The sequence below is a fragment of the Lepidochelys kempii genome, chromosome 12 (assembly GCF_965140265.1).
Source record: "Lepidochelys kempii isolate rLepKem1 chromosome 12, rLepKem1.hap2, whole genome shotgun sequence".
NCBI classification, from domain to species: Eukaryota; Metazoa; Chordata; order Testudines; family Cheloniidae; genus Lepidochelys; species Lepidochelys kempii.
This window is the reverse complement of record NC_133267.1, coordinates 7,434,001-7,453,074: the sequence shown is the minus strand read 5'-3', so window position 1 is coordinate 7,453,074 and position 19,074 is coordinate 7,434,001. Positions and strand designations below refer to the sequence as shown.

The window sequence follows — 19,074 nt, the reverse complement described above, 5'->3', positions numbered from 1 at the left end:
GAGGTCACACTGGGATCTAGCTGCAGTGACTCCATTGATCTGAATGGCAGGTCACACTGGGGTCAAGTGGGAGTAAGTGGCAGGGGAATTAGGCCCAACGGTGACTATAGGGCCAAAGTAAGATTTTTTTTAAAAGTGGTTGGGAGAAATGTTGATCCACAGGATGCAGGCTCTCTTCCTGCCTTGTATTCTAGCCATGCCCTCCCAAACAGGCTCCATTAGAACAGAAATGTGTTTAAAAGCAAAATACGCATCATTTTTGATATCCGTAACTTCCTGTAGCCCCTTCCACTTTCCTCGATCTGATTTTTTTAAAGCCTTTACATCCAGTATTGTTACTCTCCACCATTTCTTGTTGGCTGTCGCTGCGAAGGTAGCTCTTACTTGGCAGCTTGACGGGCTAGCATGAGCAAGGAAATTGCTTGTTCTGAGCCTGGCTTTATTGGGTGAGGTTCCTTCCCCATCCCCCCCGCTGAGAGATTGATATTGGCTCCCTGGTATTCATGTGTTTACATTCCTAACTCAGTTCTTTTCTCACGGAAGGGCGAGGCGAGTGGCCCCGGGGTTCTGCATTGTTCATATCACCGTGACAGAGAGCTTGCTGTAGTGCACAGGTCCATGAGGTTGCTGCAGGAAGACTGCACATCTGAGTGAAGTTAATTAATCTGTTTCTGTTGAGGGGATTACTGATACCTGGATGACCGGTTTCAGAGGGGCAGCCGTGTTAGTCTGTGTCAGCAAAAACAACGAGGCGTCCTCGTGGCACCTTAGAGACTAACATGTTTATTTGGGCATAAGCTTTCGTGGGCTAAAACCCACTTCATCAGATGCAGTGGGTTTTAGCCCACAGAAGCTTATGCCCAAATACATTTGTTATTCTCAAAGGTGCCACAAGGACTCCTTGTTGTTTTTGCTGATACCTGGATGGTAATTGCTGGGTTCATGAGACAACTGGCTCAGTAACTGGGAGGGTATGTCATTGGGACTAGGAACAGGAAGCAAAGGGAGGAGAGAAATCTGAGGAAGGCTCCTCCTCCTGCTGTGTGCCTGTATTGTGTCCTGCCCTGCTTGGATACCGAGGGATTAAAGGTACCTGTGGTGAAAAAGAAACAGACTGTGTGTGTTTGTGAGTAGGAGACCACGTAAACAGGCTAGGCAGTGCTGCTTAGTGGGTAGCTGCAGATGCACCCATGTGACAAGCACCAACGACGGGAAATTGGAAGGGGTCTTTAATAGTGATTGTGCAAATAGAGAGGCTTCTTTGTTCACAGAAATAAAATGGCAAGACACACTCCTGAAGTCCTTTTTTAGGTAAACATCCCAATGACTTCAAGGGGAGTTTTGCCTGAAGAAGGACTAAGTAAAGTCTAAAGAAGGACCTTAGGATTGGGTCCTCAGGCCTCAAGGCAACTGTAGCTATGGTTGTTTTCTTATTTGATTACACATTTTCAGATGAAGATAATGAATATCCACACCCACAAAACTCCTAGACTATAGGGTGTAACTGCCCAAAGAGCAACTAAGTCTGCTTCAGTCTGGCAACTTGTTAATAAAGGATCTTATCTTGCAAATGTTACTCACATGAGTAGGATTGTTCATGCCACAAAACCAGCCAAATTAAAATGAGGAATTAGATGCGCATTTTTAACCGGGAGTGTGATTTAATCATTGGAACACACTGCCTCGGGAAGTGGTGGATTCTCCAGCACTTGATGTCCTCAGAGATAGAATGGTGTCTTTCTGGAAGAACTGCTTTAGCTAAAGACAAGTTACTGAGCTCAATGCAGGGGTAAGTGGGTGAAAGTTAATGGTCGGTGATAGGAGCTCAGACTAGGTGGTCTAAAAGTTGCTTCTGGCCTTAAATCCAATCAATCTGTGACAGTATCTCCTGGCTGGCTCTCCATTAAGTATTAAGCCCAGTTCAAGGTCTCTGTCCTGATATTCAAAACCTTCCATTGGATTGACCCCAGAAGCCTGTGAGATCACCTCCCCCTCCACAGCCATGACCTCCCTCAGGAGCTCCATTCTACTAGAACAATGAAAGTATCAGCCAGTAGCTGAAAGCTCATGAGTATGTCAGACTGTGGAAATTCCTTCCTGTGAGAGAGGAGTACGATCACGGGCTTGACCATTTTCAGAACAAATTGCAACCCCTTTCCCCACCTTCAACATAGCTTTCCCTAAGTAGCTCTTCACACGCTTAGGGCTTGGTCTGAACCATACTGAAGTCAATGGAAAGACTCCCAGAGATACCAGTGGGCTTTGGATCAATCTTTTACTCACGCCTGGTTTATGGCTTAAAAGTTCAGTCGATGTAGCTACGGTGCAGTATCCCCTCACCCTCTTCCCCCTCCACCTCACCCAGGCAGCACATGGGATTGCACCCTAAAATTCACCTTGGGGTGCTGGTGGCTTGCGTGTCACTCTGGAGGGGACATGCTGGCCATGGGACCCCTCAGTGGAATTGCAGCCCTTTAACGGACTGACGGATGACATGTTCTGGATATTTTGGATCACGCTTTTCCCTCCTCTTTAGAATTGTCTTGGAATCATCGAGCACCCCAAAAGGTTCCTTCCACCCTTTGGAGAGAGGTGTTTACTTGTAAAATCCCTAAAGGAAGAGAGAAGCCACACAAAGGTCTTGCTGCTGTAGCTAAAGAGCATACGGTATAGAGTTAGCAAATACCATATTGCAAAGCACAGGAACATATCCTAGAGGAGAGGGGGAAATACCCCTTGGCTGGGGTGTTGCTGAATGTTTAGAGTTGGGGATCAGACAGTGAAGAGTGGGATGGATGGGATTTTCCCTGCTAACTTCGCCAAAACAAATAAATGACTGCTTGGGGACGAGTGATGTGTCATAATCCAGAGCCAATTGGCTTGTGTTCAGAGTGGGTAGCCTGGCTCTCTCGTTTCTACAGTCTCCACTTTCTGATCCTGCCAGCCTTCTGTGCACACGTCGCCATGGAGTTACTCCTGGTTTAACTCACTGGCCCTGATGAGGTCCCATCAGCATGAAGCGGGAGTAAGTGAGCTAAGAACCAGGCTCACTGTTTGTACAGCACTCCGTGAGCCAGGTCCTGCTGAACCTCAGACCACAAAGCCAGCCTGTTGGTGACCTAGTTGTGGCATTATGCCTCCATATTCTTCATAGAGGTATGATTATGGCAGAACAATGATGTATTTTATGCAAGATAAGGCATGTGAGAGGTCATTGGAAAGGTTAAAAGAATGAGGAGTCCTTGTGGCACTTTAGAGACTAACAAATTTATTTTGGCATAAGCTTTTGTGGGCTAAACCCACTTACTCAGATGCATGGAGTGGAAAATACAGTAGGAAGATTATATATACACAGAGAACAAGAAAAAAATGGGGGTTGCCATACCAACTCTAATGAGACTAATCAATTAAGGTGGGCTATTATCAGCAGGAGAAAAATATTGGAAAGGTTATGATTTATGGAATATGATTATCCTATTTGTATGCTTGTATCATTTTTGTATCTGAAGTTAGGAATATTGTCTATGCATCTATTACAAATGGGTTTACACCTGGGGAATGCCCACTAGAAGAATGCAATTAGTTTAGACGGCTCACTGGGAAGGGTCATTAAGGAGAACAATAGACCTTAGATTAGAAGATGCTAATCTCCCACCAGGAAGCCTTCCTGGGGACTCTGCAAACAGGCTTTGTGGTATGGCTGCAGAGACATGTGACCAAGACACGTGGTACGGGACTCCATGATAATACTGGTGTTTTCCCACTTACCGGGGTGGGAATCACACTGGGAGACAAAGGATTCCCACCATATGCAAAGACTATTTAAGGCAGGGGAGTGACATCATCGTGGTTCGTTCTTTATTGACTCCCCGCCCAAGAAAGAGGAAACACCTTAGAACAAAAAAGACTGGACTAGCGGAGAAGGGCTGAGCCCAGGCTAGAAGGTTGTCTGGCCTCTGAAAGGAATATCTGGAGTTTTAAGCTGCAAGTAAGTGCAGTTTGCCTTCAAGAATCTCTGCAATTTGCCTAAACCAACATTTAGGGTGAGAATTTGCTACTTATAGCCAGTTTCTTTAGTATATTAAGTTCAGCTTGCATTTTTGTTTATTTGCTAGGTAATCTGCTTTGATCTGTTTGCTATCCCTTATAATCACTTAAAATCAATCTTTTGTAGTTAATACATTTGTTTTGTCTAAAACCAGCGTGTGTGAAAATCGTAACTTGGGGCAGAAAGCTGTGTATATCCCTCTCCACATTGATGGAGGGGGCGAATTTCATGAGCTTACGCTGTACCATTCTCTGTGCAGTGCAAGATGGTACAATTTGGGGTTTACCCTCTAGAGGGTGGTGTGCACTTGTGTGCTAGGCAATTCCTTAGCTGAGCCTTCCCATGCAGAGCTGATCTCAGTGTCTGTGTGTCCCTACCTGTGTGCTGGTGAAAGTGTGAGACTGGGAGCATGTCTACAGCTTGTCATAGCATTACAGGTTGAAAAGAACCCAGGCTGGTGGGTCAGGCGGGCTCAGTGGTACCCTAGTTCCAGGCGGCTCTCCAAAGTGTGTGGGGAACCTAGTCTAATAGGATTCACTGGTGGTTTGGCTCCTGTGCCATCCACAATACTGGCTGCTGGTGCCGGGCAGGTGGCTGGGAATAAGCAGTGTGGCTGGGACTCCCTTATGCCCATTGATCTTGCGGCATTAGGATGGCTGCTGGGGGCTGTTGGCAGCTGGCAAAGATTAGAGCAGCTGTCGGGTGTCCCACAATTAGGGGCTTGCAAAGGTGTCAGAGAAAAAGGCATGCAGTCCCTTTCTTTGCAGCTCCGCATGCTCCCCAGCCGCAAGCTGGGGGTCTGGGCCACACTGAGCATGGCAAGAGAATCCAAGATGAGGAGTTCCTTCCCAAATCAGCTCTGACACAGGTCAAACTCTGACCCTGAGCGGGGAGGAATTCCCTCCCCCTTGCTCATGTTCCCAGAATTATCACCTCCAAGCATCCAGACATCTGGGAACGGTTAACAATGGCCCACTGTGACCCAGCACCCCAGAGCCTGGCAATCCTGTGAACTGCCTCCAGTCTACTAACTCACTGAGGAACAATATCCCTGAGTGTAGTGTGAGTATCATGCAAGTTCTTTGCCTCACACGTCTTTAAGTTCAGAAGGCCAGATCCTCAGCCGGTGTAACTTGATTGACTTCAGTGGGGCTGACTGATGCCAGCTGAGGGTGTGGCCCAGGGTCTTTTCAATGCTTAGATCATGTGCTGGGCTAGGGGCTGTGCCAGGCTTGTGTCTGTGAGTAGAAACACCTTTGTCTGCGTTTTATCCCTCACAAGTGCATGTTTCCAGCTCCGTGTTCCATTGTCTGAGTCAGTCGACGCCTTTGACTACAGACACCTAGGCATTTGCTGCAGCCTCTCCGCTTCCCAGTACTCCATGAATTTTATGATCAGTGCTGGAATTATTATTAGCATTGTGGTAACTCATAAGAGTGCTGGTTACGGGCCAGGACCCCAGGGCGCTAGGCATGGTACAAACACAGGACAACAGGCCAGTTCCTGCTCTAAGGAGCTTGCAGTCTAAGGCCAGGTCTACCCTACAGACCTATATTGGTATTGCCAAGTCGCTCAAGGGTGTGAAAAATCCACACGCCTGAGCAACCTAACCCCCACGTAGACAGCACCAGGGCTGGATGAACCTTTTGTAGGCCCTAGTGCCCGGACCATGGCCCTACACTCCACCGCAAGGTCCCGCCCATGCCTCTTTCCCCCTCAACCCCCCGAGGCCCCACCTGGTGCTTGCATGTGGGAGGGAGGGGGTGGATAGCAGGGGGCGGAGAGGAGTGAGTGGCAGGTGGGGCCTCAGGGGGTGCAGGCCGAGCAGGGGCAGAGCCTCGGGAGGGGGTGGGGGGACGGTCTGGGCGCCATGGCCCCTCCTGAGCATGGGCCCAGGGCCACGGTGCCATTGTAAACTCAGTACTGAACGGCACTATATTGGTGGGAGAGCTTCTCCTGTCAACATAGCTATGGCCTCTCGGGGAGGTGGAGTAACTAGGCCGAAGGGAGAAACTCTGCCGTTGGTGTAGGAGTGTGTTCGCTAAAGTGCTAAGTATGAAACAAAAGACCGCAGGTGGATATAGACAGCTGGGGGAAAGCCAAGGAAACAATGAGGGAATACTGGTCAGCATGACAGCACACTGGCTGCCCAACATGGATCAGGTGTTTTGTATGCTTCCCAGCAGGGAAGGTTTTAAGGAGGGATGTGAAGGAAGTTGGGGAGTTTTGCAGATGTTTATGGGGAGCTCCGCCCAAGGGACAGCCCAGGAAAAAGCACAAAGGTACTTGTTTGAAAGTTAACAAGCGGGCGACGAAGGCTGGCATCACTGTCAGGGAGGAGGCAGGCGTCATCCATACACCGAGGCATTGCTGAAACATACGCACATCTCTTATCCGTTCCAGACACGCTGCAGAAGAACTGAATGGTGACGGCTTCTTTCATTTGCTTTCCCGCTCGGAGACAAAAGGGAAGTTCAGAGGATTGCTAAAATCTGAGGTGCTGGGCTAAGTTCCCTGTAAGCTGCATGGCCAAGCAGCAGGCTATCAAGGGCCATGCAGGCGGGGAGAGGCGACCCAGCCCAGCCCCGCTGGAGCTGTCATGGCCTGGGAGAGGCAGCTCTCACCCAGCCCTGAGATGCTGCGGTGAGAGAGAGCTGGGGGGAGTCCTCTCTCCCCACCATAGCTCCAGGGCAGCCTGCACCCAAAACCTCTCATCCCTGGCCCCACTGAGAGCCTGCAACCCCCTCCACCCCAACTCTCTTCCCCAGCCCTGAACCCCCTCCTACATCCCACACCCCAAACTGCTCATCCTCAGCCCCTGCTCAGAGCCCTCACCCCCCTGCACCCCAACCCTCTGCCCCAGCCATGAGCCCCCCTCCCACATTCCGAACCCCTTGGCCCCACCCCCACCATACATCACCTCCATATTGGTGCACATAGCAAAATTCATTCCACCTGTGGATGTGAAAAAAGAGAGGGGACACTGGGCTGTTGGGTCACAGATGGCCTATTTCTAAGTGCTCATCAACACAGTCCAAAAGGTGAGGCAAAACCTAATTGTCAACAAACTCTTTCCCACCATTTGTTCTTTCAACCACAGTGGGTGCGGGTCTGCTCCAGGGGAAACCCCCAGTCTCAAACTGCAAACTCTTTAGGGCAGGAACTGTCTTTTTATCCTTTGTTTGCACAGTGCCTGGTCTGTGACTAGTGCTCCTATGAATTAGCATAATACTGCTATCCACAGCCCGCTGCTCCTTATAAGCAAAGTCCTGTACACATAAATGATTGTCAGCTGGTTTGGATTTGCTGAAATTGCGCATTATGGCCCTGGTGCAACAAAATACTTTAGCAAGTACATAATGTTAAGCAGATGAGTAGTCCCTTTAACTTTAGTAGGATCACTCAGTCCCGCACTTGTTTAAGTACCTTCCTGAATCAGGGCCTCATTACATTGAAGTGGTACTAGATGGCCATAGCTCTCCATCCCATCCCAAATGTCTGTGCTCTTCCATACAGCATATGCACATCTGACCCTCTCCCATATAGTCTTTGTTGTCTGATCTTTGTCTTCTCCGACACATAGATAGCCAACATGTTCCACATACGCTCTGTGCAGCCTTGTATATTAAGATCATTGTTATTAAAAATATTTAAAGGTGCCCATGATGCAGTGGCAGGGAAAATATTCTTTTAATACCAAATACATGACCAGGCTGTACCACTAATCAGGTCAATGGGAATATCCACAACAGTAAACGCTACATCTGGGAGAACATGTCCATAAGCCTGTATGCCACAAACAATAGCTAACGAGCACCCACATATGGATAAGTCAGGTATGTGCATGTTTGGGCCAGGGCCTTAAAGAACAAGAATCAATACTAAATAAAAGTCACTGCCAAACAAATGAATTAATAAAAATCAATGTTGATTGAAGAGAACTATTAAATACTGAATAAATAAGTGAACACTCCATGCAACGCACAACCCGTGCAACTTGTTGCCAGGGGATGTGAAGGCCAAAAGTATAACTGGGTTCAAAAAAGAATTAGATAAGTTTATGGAGGATAGGTCCATTAATGGCTATTAGCCAAGATGGCTCAAGACCATCCAGCCAAGATGGCCCGAGACCCTCCACCCTATGCTCCAGATGTTCCTAAAGCTCCTCCTGGCAGAAGCTGGGACTGGACGACAGGAGATGGATCATTTGATAATTACCCTGTTCTATTTGGTCCCTCTGAAGCATCTAGCACTGGCCACTGTTGGAAGAGAGGACATTGAACAAGGATGGTTAGTCTGTCCCAGTATGGCAGTTCTTATGTTTAATAAAAAGGGCAGCCCCTGGGCCAGCAGCAGAAGTTTGGGTGTGTGGGAGGTAGCTCAGGGTTAGGGGCAGAGGGGTTGAGGGGTGCAGGAAGGCCTCTTACCTCAGGGTGGGGGGCTCCCACTGGCATGGCCCTGCAGCTCCTAGGCGGAGTGACCAGCGGGCTCCGCGCGCTGCCCGCGCCCACAGGCCCCACCCCTGCAGCTCCCATTAGCTGCGGTTTCCGGCCAATGGGAGCTGCACAGCCTGTGCTTGGGGCGGGAGCAGCGCGCAGAGCCCCCTGGCCCCTCCGCCGCCTAGGAGCTGCAGAGACACGCGGAGCTGGGTAGGGAGCCCCTGTCAGCCCCGCCAACCCTCCCCCCCCAGCACCCGCAGGGGTCCCAGGCTGTGCACCGCTGCCCCCAGCCCACACACCTGCGGGGGCCCGGGCCGCATCCCCCAGAACACCTGCGGCCCCTGCCCAAGGGTCAGTTAGGGGTACAGAGTAAAAGTCAGGGACGGGGCACAGGCCGTGAATTTTTGTTTACTGCCCGTGACTTTTACCAGAAAAGACCCGCGACTGGACCGTAGCCTTAGCGATAAGCCCCCAGACACCGGGGTGACATACAAAGGATGTCAGCGCCCACAGGAATACAGACTAAAGAGGAAGGCTGGGGAGGGTCTCCTCCGGCCTCCTCAGCCCCAGGCTCAGAGGAGAAGGAAGTTGCTGGCTCCCAGGAGCCGTGGGAAAGACCCCAGACGCCTGTTGCGTGTGAATGTGGCAGAAGGCGGAGTGCCCCTGCGCAGCGGAGTCAGGATGGCCGAGCGGTCTAAGGCGCTGCGTTCAGGTCGCAGTCTCCCCTGGAGGCGTGGGTTCGAATCCCACTTCTGACAGAGCTTTTTCCTCTTTTCTCCCCCCCCCCCCGTCTTTGAAAAGCCCTCTGTATTTCAGAGCGCTGCCTGTCCCCGCCTCGGCTGCCGGTAACCGGGCAGCGCGGAGCACAAGCAAAACAGCAGCCGTCTCAGCCCCCGGCTCTCTGCTGCGCCCTGGGAGCCGGGAGCACCCGCAGCGTCAAAACAAAAGGAGCGCGGTTTGTCAGAAGTGGGATTCGAACCCACGCCTCCAGGGGAGACTGCGACCTGAACGCAGCGCCTTAGACCGCTCGGCCATCCTGACAGCTGTGATTGTCGGCGCCCACCCGTGAGTAGGAAAGCGCCTGAGCCTCCGCGCAGCCGCACTTTGGCTCTTCAGCCCCCAGGGAAAGTGTGCGCAGCCGCGCTACGCTCGGGCCCGGACTCCGCGCAGCCGCAGTCCGGAACTCTCCCCGCGAGCGGGGGCGGGGTCGCCCGAGGCCCCGGATCCTCGCAGGCCCCCTGGGGGTGAGGCCGGTGGGGTCTGACCGTGTGACCGGCCCGGCCACGGGCTCCCCCTTCCCCGGGCCGGCCCCGCCCCGCCCCGCCCCGCCCCTCCGGCCGGACCCCCGGCTCGGACACCCCCCCGGCTCCCTTCGTCCCCCCCCCGCCTCCCATCGCCCCCACCCGGCCCCCCTCCCGGCTCCCTTCACCCCTCCCCCCGCCCCGGACAGCCCCCCCGGCTCCCTTCGCCCCCTCCGTCCTGGACACCCCCCCCCGGCTCCCTTCGCCCCCCCCGGTTCGGACACCCCCCCCCCGGCTCCCTTTGCCCCCCCCCGGACATCCCCTCCCGGCTCCCTTTGCCCCCCCCCGGACATCCCCTCCCGGCTCCCTTCGTCCCCCCCCCGCCTCCCATCGCCCCCACCCGGCCCCCCTCCCGGCTCCCTTCACCCCTCCCCCCGCCCCGGACAGCCCCCCCGGCTCCCTTCGCCCCCCCCGTCCTGGACACCCCCCCCCGGCTCCCTTCGCCCCCCCCGGTTCGGACACCCCCCCCGGCTCCCTTCGCCCCCCCCCCGGTTCGGACACCCCCCCCCGGCTCCCTTCGCCCCCCCCCGCCCCGGACACCCCCCCGGCTCCCTTCGCCCCCCCCCCCCGGTTCGGACACCCACCCCCAGCTCCCTTCGCCCCCTTTTGTCTCCCTCCGTCCGGGCCCCCTCCGATTCTCTTCGCCCCCCCTCCCCCGGCTCCCTTCGCCCCCTCTGGCCGGCCCCCCCCCGGCTCCCTTTGCCTCCCCCTGTCTCCCTTCGCCCCCCCCCCCCCGGCCCGGACACCCCCTGTCTCCCTTCGCCCTCCCCCCACTGGCCCGGACACCCCCTGGGCTCCCTTTGCCCCACCCCGGCCAGGCTGCCCCCCCCCCAGCTCTGTTCACACACCCACCCACTCCCACGGGCTTCAGCATGGCCTGGACCCATTTCCCCCCTCCCGCCTGTCTGCATGAGCCGGCTGCAGCGTGGGGGTAGGGTGGGGTCTAGCCCAGGTGTGGACACGCTTTGCAGGTGTCGCTGCGTTATTAGCGCGTGGCTGCCCCTGCCCGGCTGATGAACTGTGTGAGGCCTGGGCTGAACGGCGGTGAAAAATCCCCCTGACCTCGCCCCCTGGGCGGGCCCAGCTGGTTGGGGGATGAGTGGGTCCATCGGCCTAGCGCCTGGCTGCGGGGAGGTGGGTTTCCTACAGCAATGGACAAACCCCTTCCGCCGCTGTAGTCTGCACCGCAGTTACTGCTGCGTAGCTATGGCTAGCTTTGCAGCTCTTGGCCGCGTAGTGTAGACGTGGCCTAAGGCACCTTTATCCCAATATGACTGTGTTCATGCCAGGTGCTCTGTCGGTATCACTAGATCGGTAAAAATCACCCCCCTAACGAACATAGTCGTATTGGTACCAAATCTGTGTGCTGAGCAGGCCTCACTGCATTGCCCCTCACCACCTGCCTCACTGCAAAGTGATGAAAACGCCAAACCAGGTCTACACTAGGCAGCGATTTGTCAGGGGTGTGAAAAAACCACACCCCTCCAGCCAATGTTGCTATGCCAGTATCACCCCGAATGTAGACGCAGCTATGCCAGCAGAAGAGAAGCAGCTTCTGTGGGCAGAGTTAAAGTGATTTGGGGAGGTGGTGGTGTTGTACCAACACAGGAACCCCCTCTGTGGGCACAGGCTGTGTCTACACTAGGTGGCTATGTCTGTGTAGGGGTCCTGGTATAGCTGTAGCAGCAGAGCATGTGTACTGTAAACTAGCCCACGGTCTTTAAAGCTATCCTTTTCTGTTTCAGGTGGCTGTTTTCCAGGCCAGGCATCCATTTCCCTTTACAGATCAGTTGATCTTTCCTTGTTGAAGGTATTATTTGTTGCATGAACACTTTGGATCTATAGTTTTATTGTTTAATCTGTCCGTCCCCTTTCAAAAGTTTGTCTTCCTGCTTCTTCCCTCACATTCCACTGATGATAATATGGCTGGCCTAGTTGAGCTACACTGTCACTAGCCTCATAACCACTTGTGCAAGTACTTTTTTATCTGCTGTTTATTTTAAGGCATTTTTGTATTCAAACACAAGAGCAACGTGCTGGAACAAGACTAAGGAGAGTGTTACATTTCTGTGCTGCAGTGGGACTAATGTACCCAGTGGGAACATGATATACAGCACAATCAGTTTTCTTGTTTGGCAGTTTTGGGCCAAAGAGACATGTAAAATTCTAAGAGAGACAACGAGAGCTCTGTGAAGCTCGAAAGCTTGTCTGTTCCCCCAACAGAAGTTTGTTCAATAAAATATATTGCCTTGGACACCTTGTGTCTCATATCCTGACACCAACACAGCTACAACAACACTGCAGATGTATTACACTTCACATCAGACATGCTGTAGAAATATTAATTACTTAATTATGATTATCCCTATTTTTATAGCTGGGGAAAATGAAGAATAGAGAAGTTGACTTGCGTAAAAAACCACACAGAGAGTCAGTATCAGAACTGAGAAAGGAACCCGGATCTGTTAACTGTGCCAGCCTTTTGATTATTCTTACGCTGTCTCTGTTGTTCACGGCCTCTGGAATATTTGTTAGCAGTTGTATAGTGTGTCAAGCTTCCAGAGATTTATGGGAGCATCTAAATGTTCTGTATTTTTGTGGGCAACCTTCCTGTGGTCTGGTCTACATTTAAAAGTTTTGCTGGCATAGCTATGTCGGTTAGTAATGTGGAAGAAATCACACCTGTAACGGACATAGCTATGCTGGCAAGAGACCTAGTGTAGTTATAGTGGGGGGAGGAAAAGTCCTTTTGCCAGTACAGTATAGCTTATTTCTTTTGGGGAGCTGGTATAAGCTTTAAGCTATAATGGCAAACCCTGTCTATTGTGAAGACAAGGCCTCAGTGTCCCTCTGTGGCACAAATTATTCTGTCTCTGTTCCCCCTTAGGAGTCAAAATCAGAATGGAGGTGCTTGGGCTTGATCGCTGGTGATGAGTGGTCTCTGTCTGCAGCTCAGGAAAGAGCAGCTGTACAGTAAGGGCTTTGTCTGCCTTTTGTTTGCACTGCGGGACCAGATTTTGTTGTGTTGACCTTCCCAGGACAACTAAGTTCCAGATGTTACTGAATCATGAAGCTTGTGTGGGGAGGTTGCCAGCAGCTCTGCGATAAGGGTGTCATGTGAACTGATGTGCTAAGTGGGGAAATCATCCACTGGGAAATCACCCAGCTGTAGGACCAAGGCATTGCCTCTCCAGCAACTTGGGAGCACGTCTTGGCTCAGAATTCTCATACGGTTGGGCATGTCCACTGAATCTGATGACTTCATAGTTGCTCTAGCACAGGGGGTCCCGGATTTGGCTTCTCGTCTTTGTGATTGCAAAAACCTACATTTGCACACACAGTTGGAGTAATTGCAAGCATTAATGAGTGTCAGGGTTCCTTCCTTCTGAAGTCTAGGGTTCAGATGTGGGGACCCCCATGAAAGACCCCCCCTCAAGCTTATTTCTACAATCTTAGGTTAAAACTTCCCCAAGGCACAAAGTCTTTGCCCTTGGATTAGGTAAACGCTGCCACCACCAAGTGATTTAACAAAATATTCAGGACCACTTGGAGTTCCTATTTCCCCAAAATATCCCCCCAAGCCCTTACACCCCCTTTCCTGGGAGGCTTGAGAATAAACAAGATGAGCACAGACCAGCCTTGGATTTTTAAGACCCAAAAAACCCAATCAGATTCTTAAAAAACAGAACTTTATTTGAAGAGCAAAAAAAAAAAAAAAAGAGAGCAACTCTGTAAGAGCAGAATGGAAGATAATCTTCCAGGCAGTCAGATTCAAAACATAGAGAATCCCTCTAGGCAAAACCTTAAGTTACAAAAAGACACAAAAATGGGAATACACATTTCCTCCAGCACAACAAATTTCACAAACCAAAACAAAGAAAACCTAATGCGTTGTCTAGCTAGGTTACTAGAGGCTTGTGCGTACAAATGCTCTGCATATATAACTTTGCAGTTTTGAGGCTGCATCTTTTGCCCCTGCTTTTGAACATTTAACCTAGAGCGTATAGGGTGAAAAAGGTAAAGGATCCAATTCTGAAGCTCTTGCTCGCATAAGTAACCCTGCTGAAGTCATCAAGGATGTTGAGGGGAGCAAGGAGCACTAGATCAGGTCCCAAGGTTTGAGTTTTAGGGAGCGGGTGGCTATGAAAGTGCCTTAGATTGTGATGTACAGGGAGGAAGAGATGCTGGAGTCATTTAGGCTGTAATGATGAACCAAGCAGAAGTATAAACTGTATTGTGCCAGTTGCCACTCACTATAATACTTAATTAGCTTTAGGAAACCAAATAAACTCCCCTGAGCAGAAGGTGCTTGAGTCTCATTTAGATTCCCTGAGAACTCCGAGCCTCCGAAGGAGTCTCCTCGGACTCATTCTGAGCAGGGTGGAGCTGGGATTGGCATACATTTGACCATGTAGCCTGGTAATTGCTGAGCTGAGCCCATTGTCCGGTTTTCCCTTGGAGCCTCATACAATGCACATGGGGCTCAGTGAAGTTCTGTTGTTGCAAAAACTGAAGCCATCGTATTTCGGCTCAACATTCAAGCAAAAGGTCCATTGTGATGAGTCAGGTTGGCCCCGCGACTCCCTGTCACAGCCCACCGGTAGTGGAGAGGGCACGGATGCTGCTCTGCAGGCTAGAGACAAAACAGCGAGGCACAACACAGAGCAGCCAGCAAGTATCAAGGAGTAGCGCTTGTTCCCCTCTCCTGAGAGCGGGGCCAGGATTGTACTGCTGGTAGACAAGGAATTGCAGTGGAGCTCCGGTGGCCAGCAAGAAACAGGCCATAGAGCTCAGGTTGGGAGCAGGAAGGCTGATTGGCAATCCTTGAGTAGCTTCTTGGCTAGGTTCATACCTGGAGCCCACCCATCCCCTGCCCTTCCCAGTGATTTAAAGAGTTTGATAGGTAACAATGCAGAAGTGGCCGCAGCCTTTGAAAGGGGACCCTGAGACAAAAAGGGTTTCAAAGTGCCCCAGGCCCTCTCTGAGTATCTCAGCCTCATCAGGAGGGTGTCCCGTGTGGGAGCAGCTCAAAGTATTTCAGAGGACAAAGATTGAAACATTTTAGGACACGCCCTTGTCAGGTTCTCAGGGCTGAGAGATGAGTAACAGCCTCGCTGGAATTTCCCCTCCCTGGGCTGTGTTTTCCTAGCTGTCAGGTGAACAGATCCATTGTCACGCCTATCTCCATGCTAATGCGGCAAGCTGGCAGCTCACCCATTTAGGTAGCACAGGTGGGGCAGGCAGAGGTCAGAATTCATTTTAAGAGCTGATTATTTTTCTTACAGGACAGGAATTGACATATTACTGGAATTGGGGGTCAATCCAATTTGTCTGGAGCAGGTAAAGCTCAGATCATCAGAGCCGAGATATGTGTTCCCTCCCCGCTCCAGCAGGTGTTACCCTCAGCCGCCTAACCAGGATGTGCTCCCCTCTGCAGCTGGCCTAGTCGTCCACAGCTCTGCCTCTGGGGTACCACTCCCCTCCACAGCTGTCATAACAGCCTGCTCCCGTCTTTAGTAGCAGAAGCACTAGCAAGGCATATGGGGTCACTTTCTTGGCCCCAGCATGACTAGTCTACACTGGCTTGCCTGGCTAGTGCTGGGATCCCCAGGCGGCATAGAGCCAGGATAGCAGGGCGGGGCAGTGGCCAAAGAACATGACGCCAGCTCTGTGCTACAAAGGGATCACCGTACCCTGGGGTAAACCTCTCAGCTGGTTCTAAGGCCAGATCCTGCTGGAAGTGTGGGGAAAGCAGCTCCACTACACCTGCAAATCTGGTGCTATATGTTTAGAGCAGAGGTTCCCAAATGGCTTTTGCTGTGCCCCTGTGACATACCCAGGGAAGAACCCAGACTTATGAGTAGCTGCCCTCTAACCTGGGGAGCCCTTTACACTGCTTTGAGGTTGTAGCCTCCACTCTGGGCTATTCACAAACAGCATCCAGCCTGCGAGTCCCAGCCAGCCACACCTTGTTCTCTTACCAGCATTGGATATACTGCAGGGTGACCCCAACACACTCCCAGTCCTAGATTTCCCCCCAGAAATGTGTGTCTTGTGCTGCCCAGCCCTCTCCTGGACAATACAGATTCATCTAACGTCTGTGTTTCTTTCATGGAAATAATATCTGCATTTTGTAACCCAAATGGCGTTTCCCAGACACTTCCATTTAAACACGCTGGATTAGATAAAACAGTAAACCAAGTTTTTTAACTACAATTAAGTAAGTACAAGTAATGAGGCATAAAAGTCAGAAATGGTACAGGAAAGATAAAGATGAAATGCAACTAGTGCCTAACTTAAACTTAAACTCTTAAATTCAAAGCAAAGTTTTTCTCACCACATGCTCTGAACAGTCTTCCCAAACTTCTTAGCTCAGGACCCCTTCTTCCGTTTAGTGGCTGCTTCCTTTGTCCCTTCTCGTGCAATGAATTGATGGGCAGACAGAGAGAAGGGAGTTCCTGGGGGTGTCCCCCTTTTTATAGTGTCGTCATTTCCCCCCTGGGAAAACATTTCCAGCTGAGATTCAGGAGACAGAGAGTCTCCTGCTGCTCTTCCTCATTTGTAGGCCTTTTGTTTCCCTTCCTGCTTGATGACCTTGTTTGCTGCTTACATGCAAATTAAGCAGAGCCCACCATGGGTGGCTGGTATCATAGGCTGGGGGAGGCTGTGCCTCCCCAAATAGCCAGGTGTGGCCCCGCCCATGCTCCTCCCCCAGGCCCTCCTCCATGGTTCCCCCTGTGTGGTGGCCAAGGCTCGGGCTGGGGCTGCGCCGCCCACCCTCCCGGTGCTCCGGGCCTGGGGCCACGCAGCCCACCCTCCCGGCACTCTGGGGGGTGGGGCTAGCCTGGGGCAGGGGCTGGTGGGCGCGATGCGTGGCCTCTGGGCTCTGGCGGGGGGGCTGGGGCCTCGGGCGGAAGGGGCAGGGTTGGGGCTAGCCTCCCCCAGATGGCGGTTCACGCACTGTCCATGGAGCCCACGTTCCTTTGGTTGAGCCAGACGTGTTTGCCAAGCTCCGTTTGGAGTGTGTGTTAAGAGCACTTGACAGTGGAATCCTATTGCCTCTCATACTATGTTGCTACACATATTTTATCAGGACAAAGTGGACCAGCTGAATGATGACTTTTCAGCTGATACCTTACAAGGCATACTCTGTACAAAGATTATTACAACCGGATCGGGTGTGGACACGGGTACAGTCTATCATAGCCCCCTCCTCCATGGGAGTCACATAGGAGGGCTGCCCCTCGCCCATCCAGCCAGAAAGTGACTCTCTGAGGGGAGTGGGCAGCTCACGTCCATGGTGGTGGCAGGACCTGGCTGGCTCCATCCCCACAGTGTGGCGTGAGTGGACCAGGCCTTCTCGCCCTCTCCCCCTGAGCCTCTCGCTTACATAGGCTCTAGGGCTTTAAAATACGTTGAACTGTGGCCAGCTGTGTGTTTGGGCCAGGGCAGGGCAGCAGCCAGGAGTGTGCACAAGGAGTCCCCAGCAGCCATTGGGGGGGGGGGGGGTGCACACACGCGCGTCTCTCCACAGTTTGAAAGCCGATGGTTTAGAAGAGAAATGTTCTTCCTTTGTTGTTAACACTCTTTGACATCAGCAAAGTTTTCCAACCTAATTTATTTTGCACTAGTCACTTGTAGCTTGGATGATGCCACAAAATGAATCAGTTTCGCTTTTGGGGGTAGTCCCGTTCCCTGTCTGCTTTTCAGGCACTGGTACAATGGGGCGTCTGCGTTGCCAGCATTTCAGAGAAATGTGTAGAACCAAAGGAAAAATCCCCCAGCTTCCACCAGTATTCAGGCAGCGGTGGTGGTTAAATCCTACACTCATTTCTATAGCTGTTAAGTTCTGTAGATCAGGGGTGGCCAAACTTACTGACCCTCCAAGCCACATACAATAATCTTCAGAAGTTTGAGAGCCGCAGGACACTCCCAGGGTTCCCTGAGCCGCTTCCCTCCTTGCAGGGCAGAAGCCCCTAACCCCATCAGCCTGCTGCAGGGCAGAAGCCCCAAGCTCCCTCCCCCACTCTGGTAGGTGGAGAATGGAGGGAGAGTGTGGGGGAGGGTGGGCTCCGTGAGCTGCACTTTAACTGTAAAAGAGCCTCATGCGAGCCGCGGTTGGCCTGCTATAGATGCTTGTTTTTGGCAAGTCTGAATTTGGGACCTACTTTGACCTGATGGTGTCCCCTTAACTAGTCATGCAAAATACTCTTTGGAAACACTGGACGTCTTGGGAAGTTCCAGAACTTGTGCTTTCCTCTTTGAGGGGGCCGATGGGGGTAAAACAAGCCTTGCAATGCCTGACATCAGTATCCTGAGAGAGGAAATGAGTGCAATAGGATCTGTTCCAAAGCACGCCATGGATGGAAATAGGAGTCACCTCGCTCCAGAGTCCAGTGCACATTCACAATGCACCTTAGAAGGGATTCTGTTACTTCCCACCCCTGCCACCTGACCTGATGTACAGTCTCAACCCCAGTGGGTCTATTCTAAAGGTCCCCGTGAGGCCCAAGTGGATAGGATATAAAATGTTTTGGTGATGCAAAATTGAGACAGGAGGGGATCGAGGAGCGGCTCAGGGATGATGTTATAAGGCTGAAAGATTTGATGGTGCTTCGTATAAAAGTTGAGTGGTAGTGTGCAAACTGATGTGAGATGACAGTGGTAGACGGTTCAAATAGTTTGGAAACTCAGCTTGTTAATAATTAGACTCCTCGCTGCCAGGGGTGATTTAGACGTGATTTGAGTCCGTGACTGCTCCTGCTCTTTTCAGTGCCCTCATCCCCTTTGAAAGTGAGACATTTGGATTCGGGAAGGGAATTGCTTCCTATTATTCTTGTTCAGCATAATTAAAGGGTGGCCCTGGGAAGGAAGTTTCTTCATCTGTCTGCTCCTTGCACTTTGTTATCTGGCACCTCATTGTCACTCCAGAGCTTGCATGCAATGTGGCGTGTGTTGTTTTTAAGAGACCTTAGAAATAGAAAGTCTCATGTTTGGTAAGGGCGGAAAAATGGCCCTACTGATAAACTGTAGATGATTGAAACTGAGGAGGAAATGAAAACCCTAAGTGGAACTTTCCTCCTATTGATGCAGTTTGTTTACCTATTTCACTTTCTAACCTATTGTTACACTCAGTTTCACTTTCTCTTTCTGCTCAGATTCACTTCCTGGTTCCCATGCAGGTTGTGGGCTCTGCAGTATTTGCAAATCAAACACTGGGGGGGGGCAGCGGGGGGGGGCAGTATTAAATCCACAAATTTACTTGCATCCCTTGAATTTTTTTTCC

The 19,074-nt window shown here is 51.6% G+C and overlaps 2 non-coding genes across 2 annotated transcripts; one reads left to right on the top strand and one right to left on the bottom strand.

Moving 5' to 3' along the window:
• Nucleotides 1-9,162: 9,162 nt before the first annotated feature.
• TRNAL-CAG (transfer RNA leucine (anticodon CAG)) lies at nt 9,163-9,245 on the top strand. The gene has a single exon. It is a non-coding gene; the product is annotated as a tRNA-Leu (tRNA).
• Nucleotides 9,246-9,445: 200 nt separating this feature from the next.
• On the bottom strand, nt 9,446-9,528 carry TRNAL-CAG (transfer RNA leucine (anticodon CAG)). Its single transcript has one exon. It is a non-coding gene; the product is annotated as a tRNA-Leu (tRNA).
• Nucleotides 9,529-19,074: the final 9,546 nt, after the last annotated feature.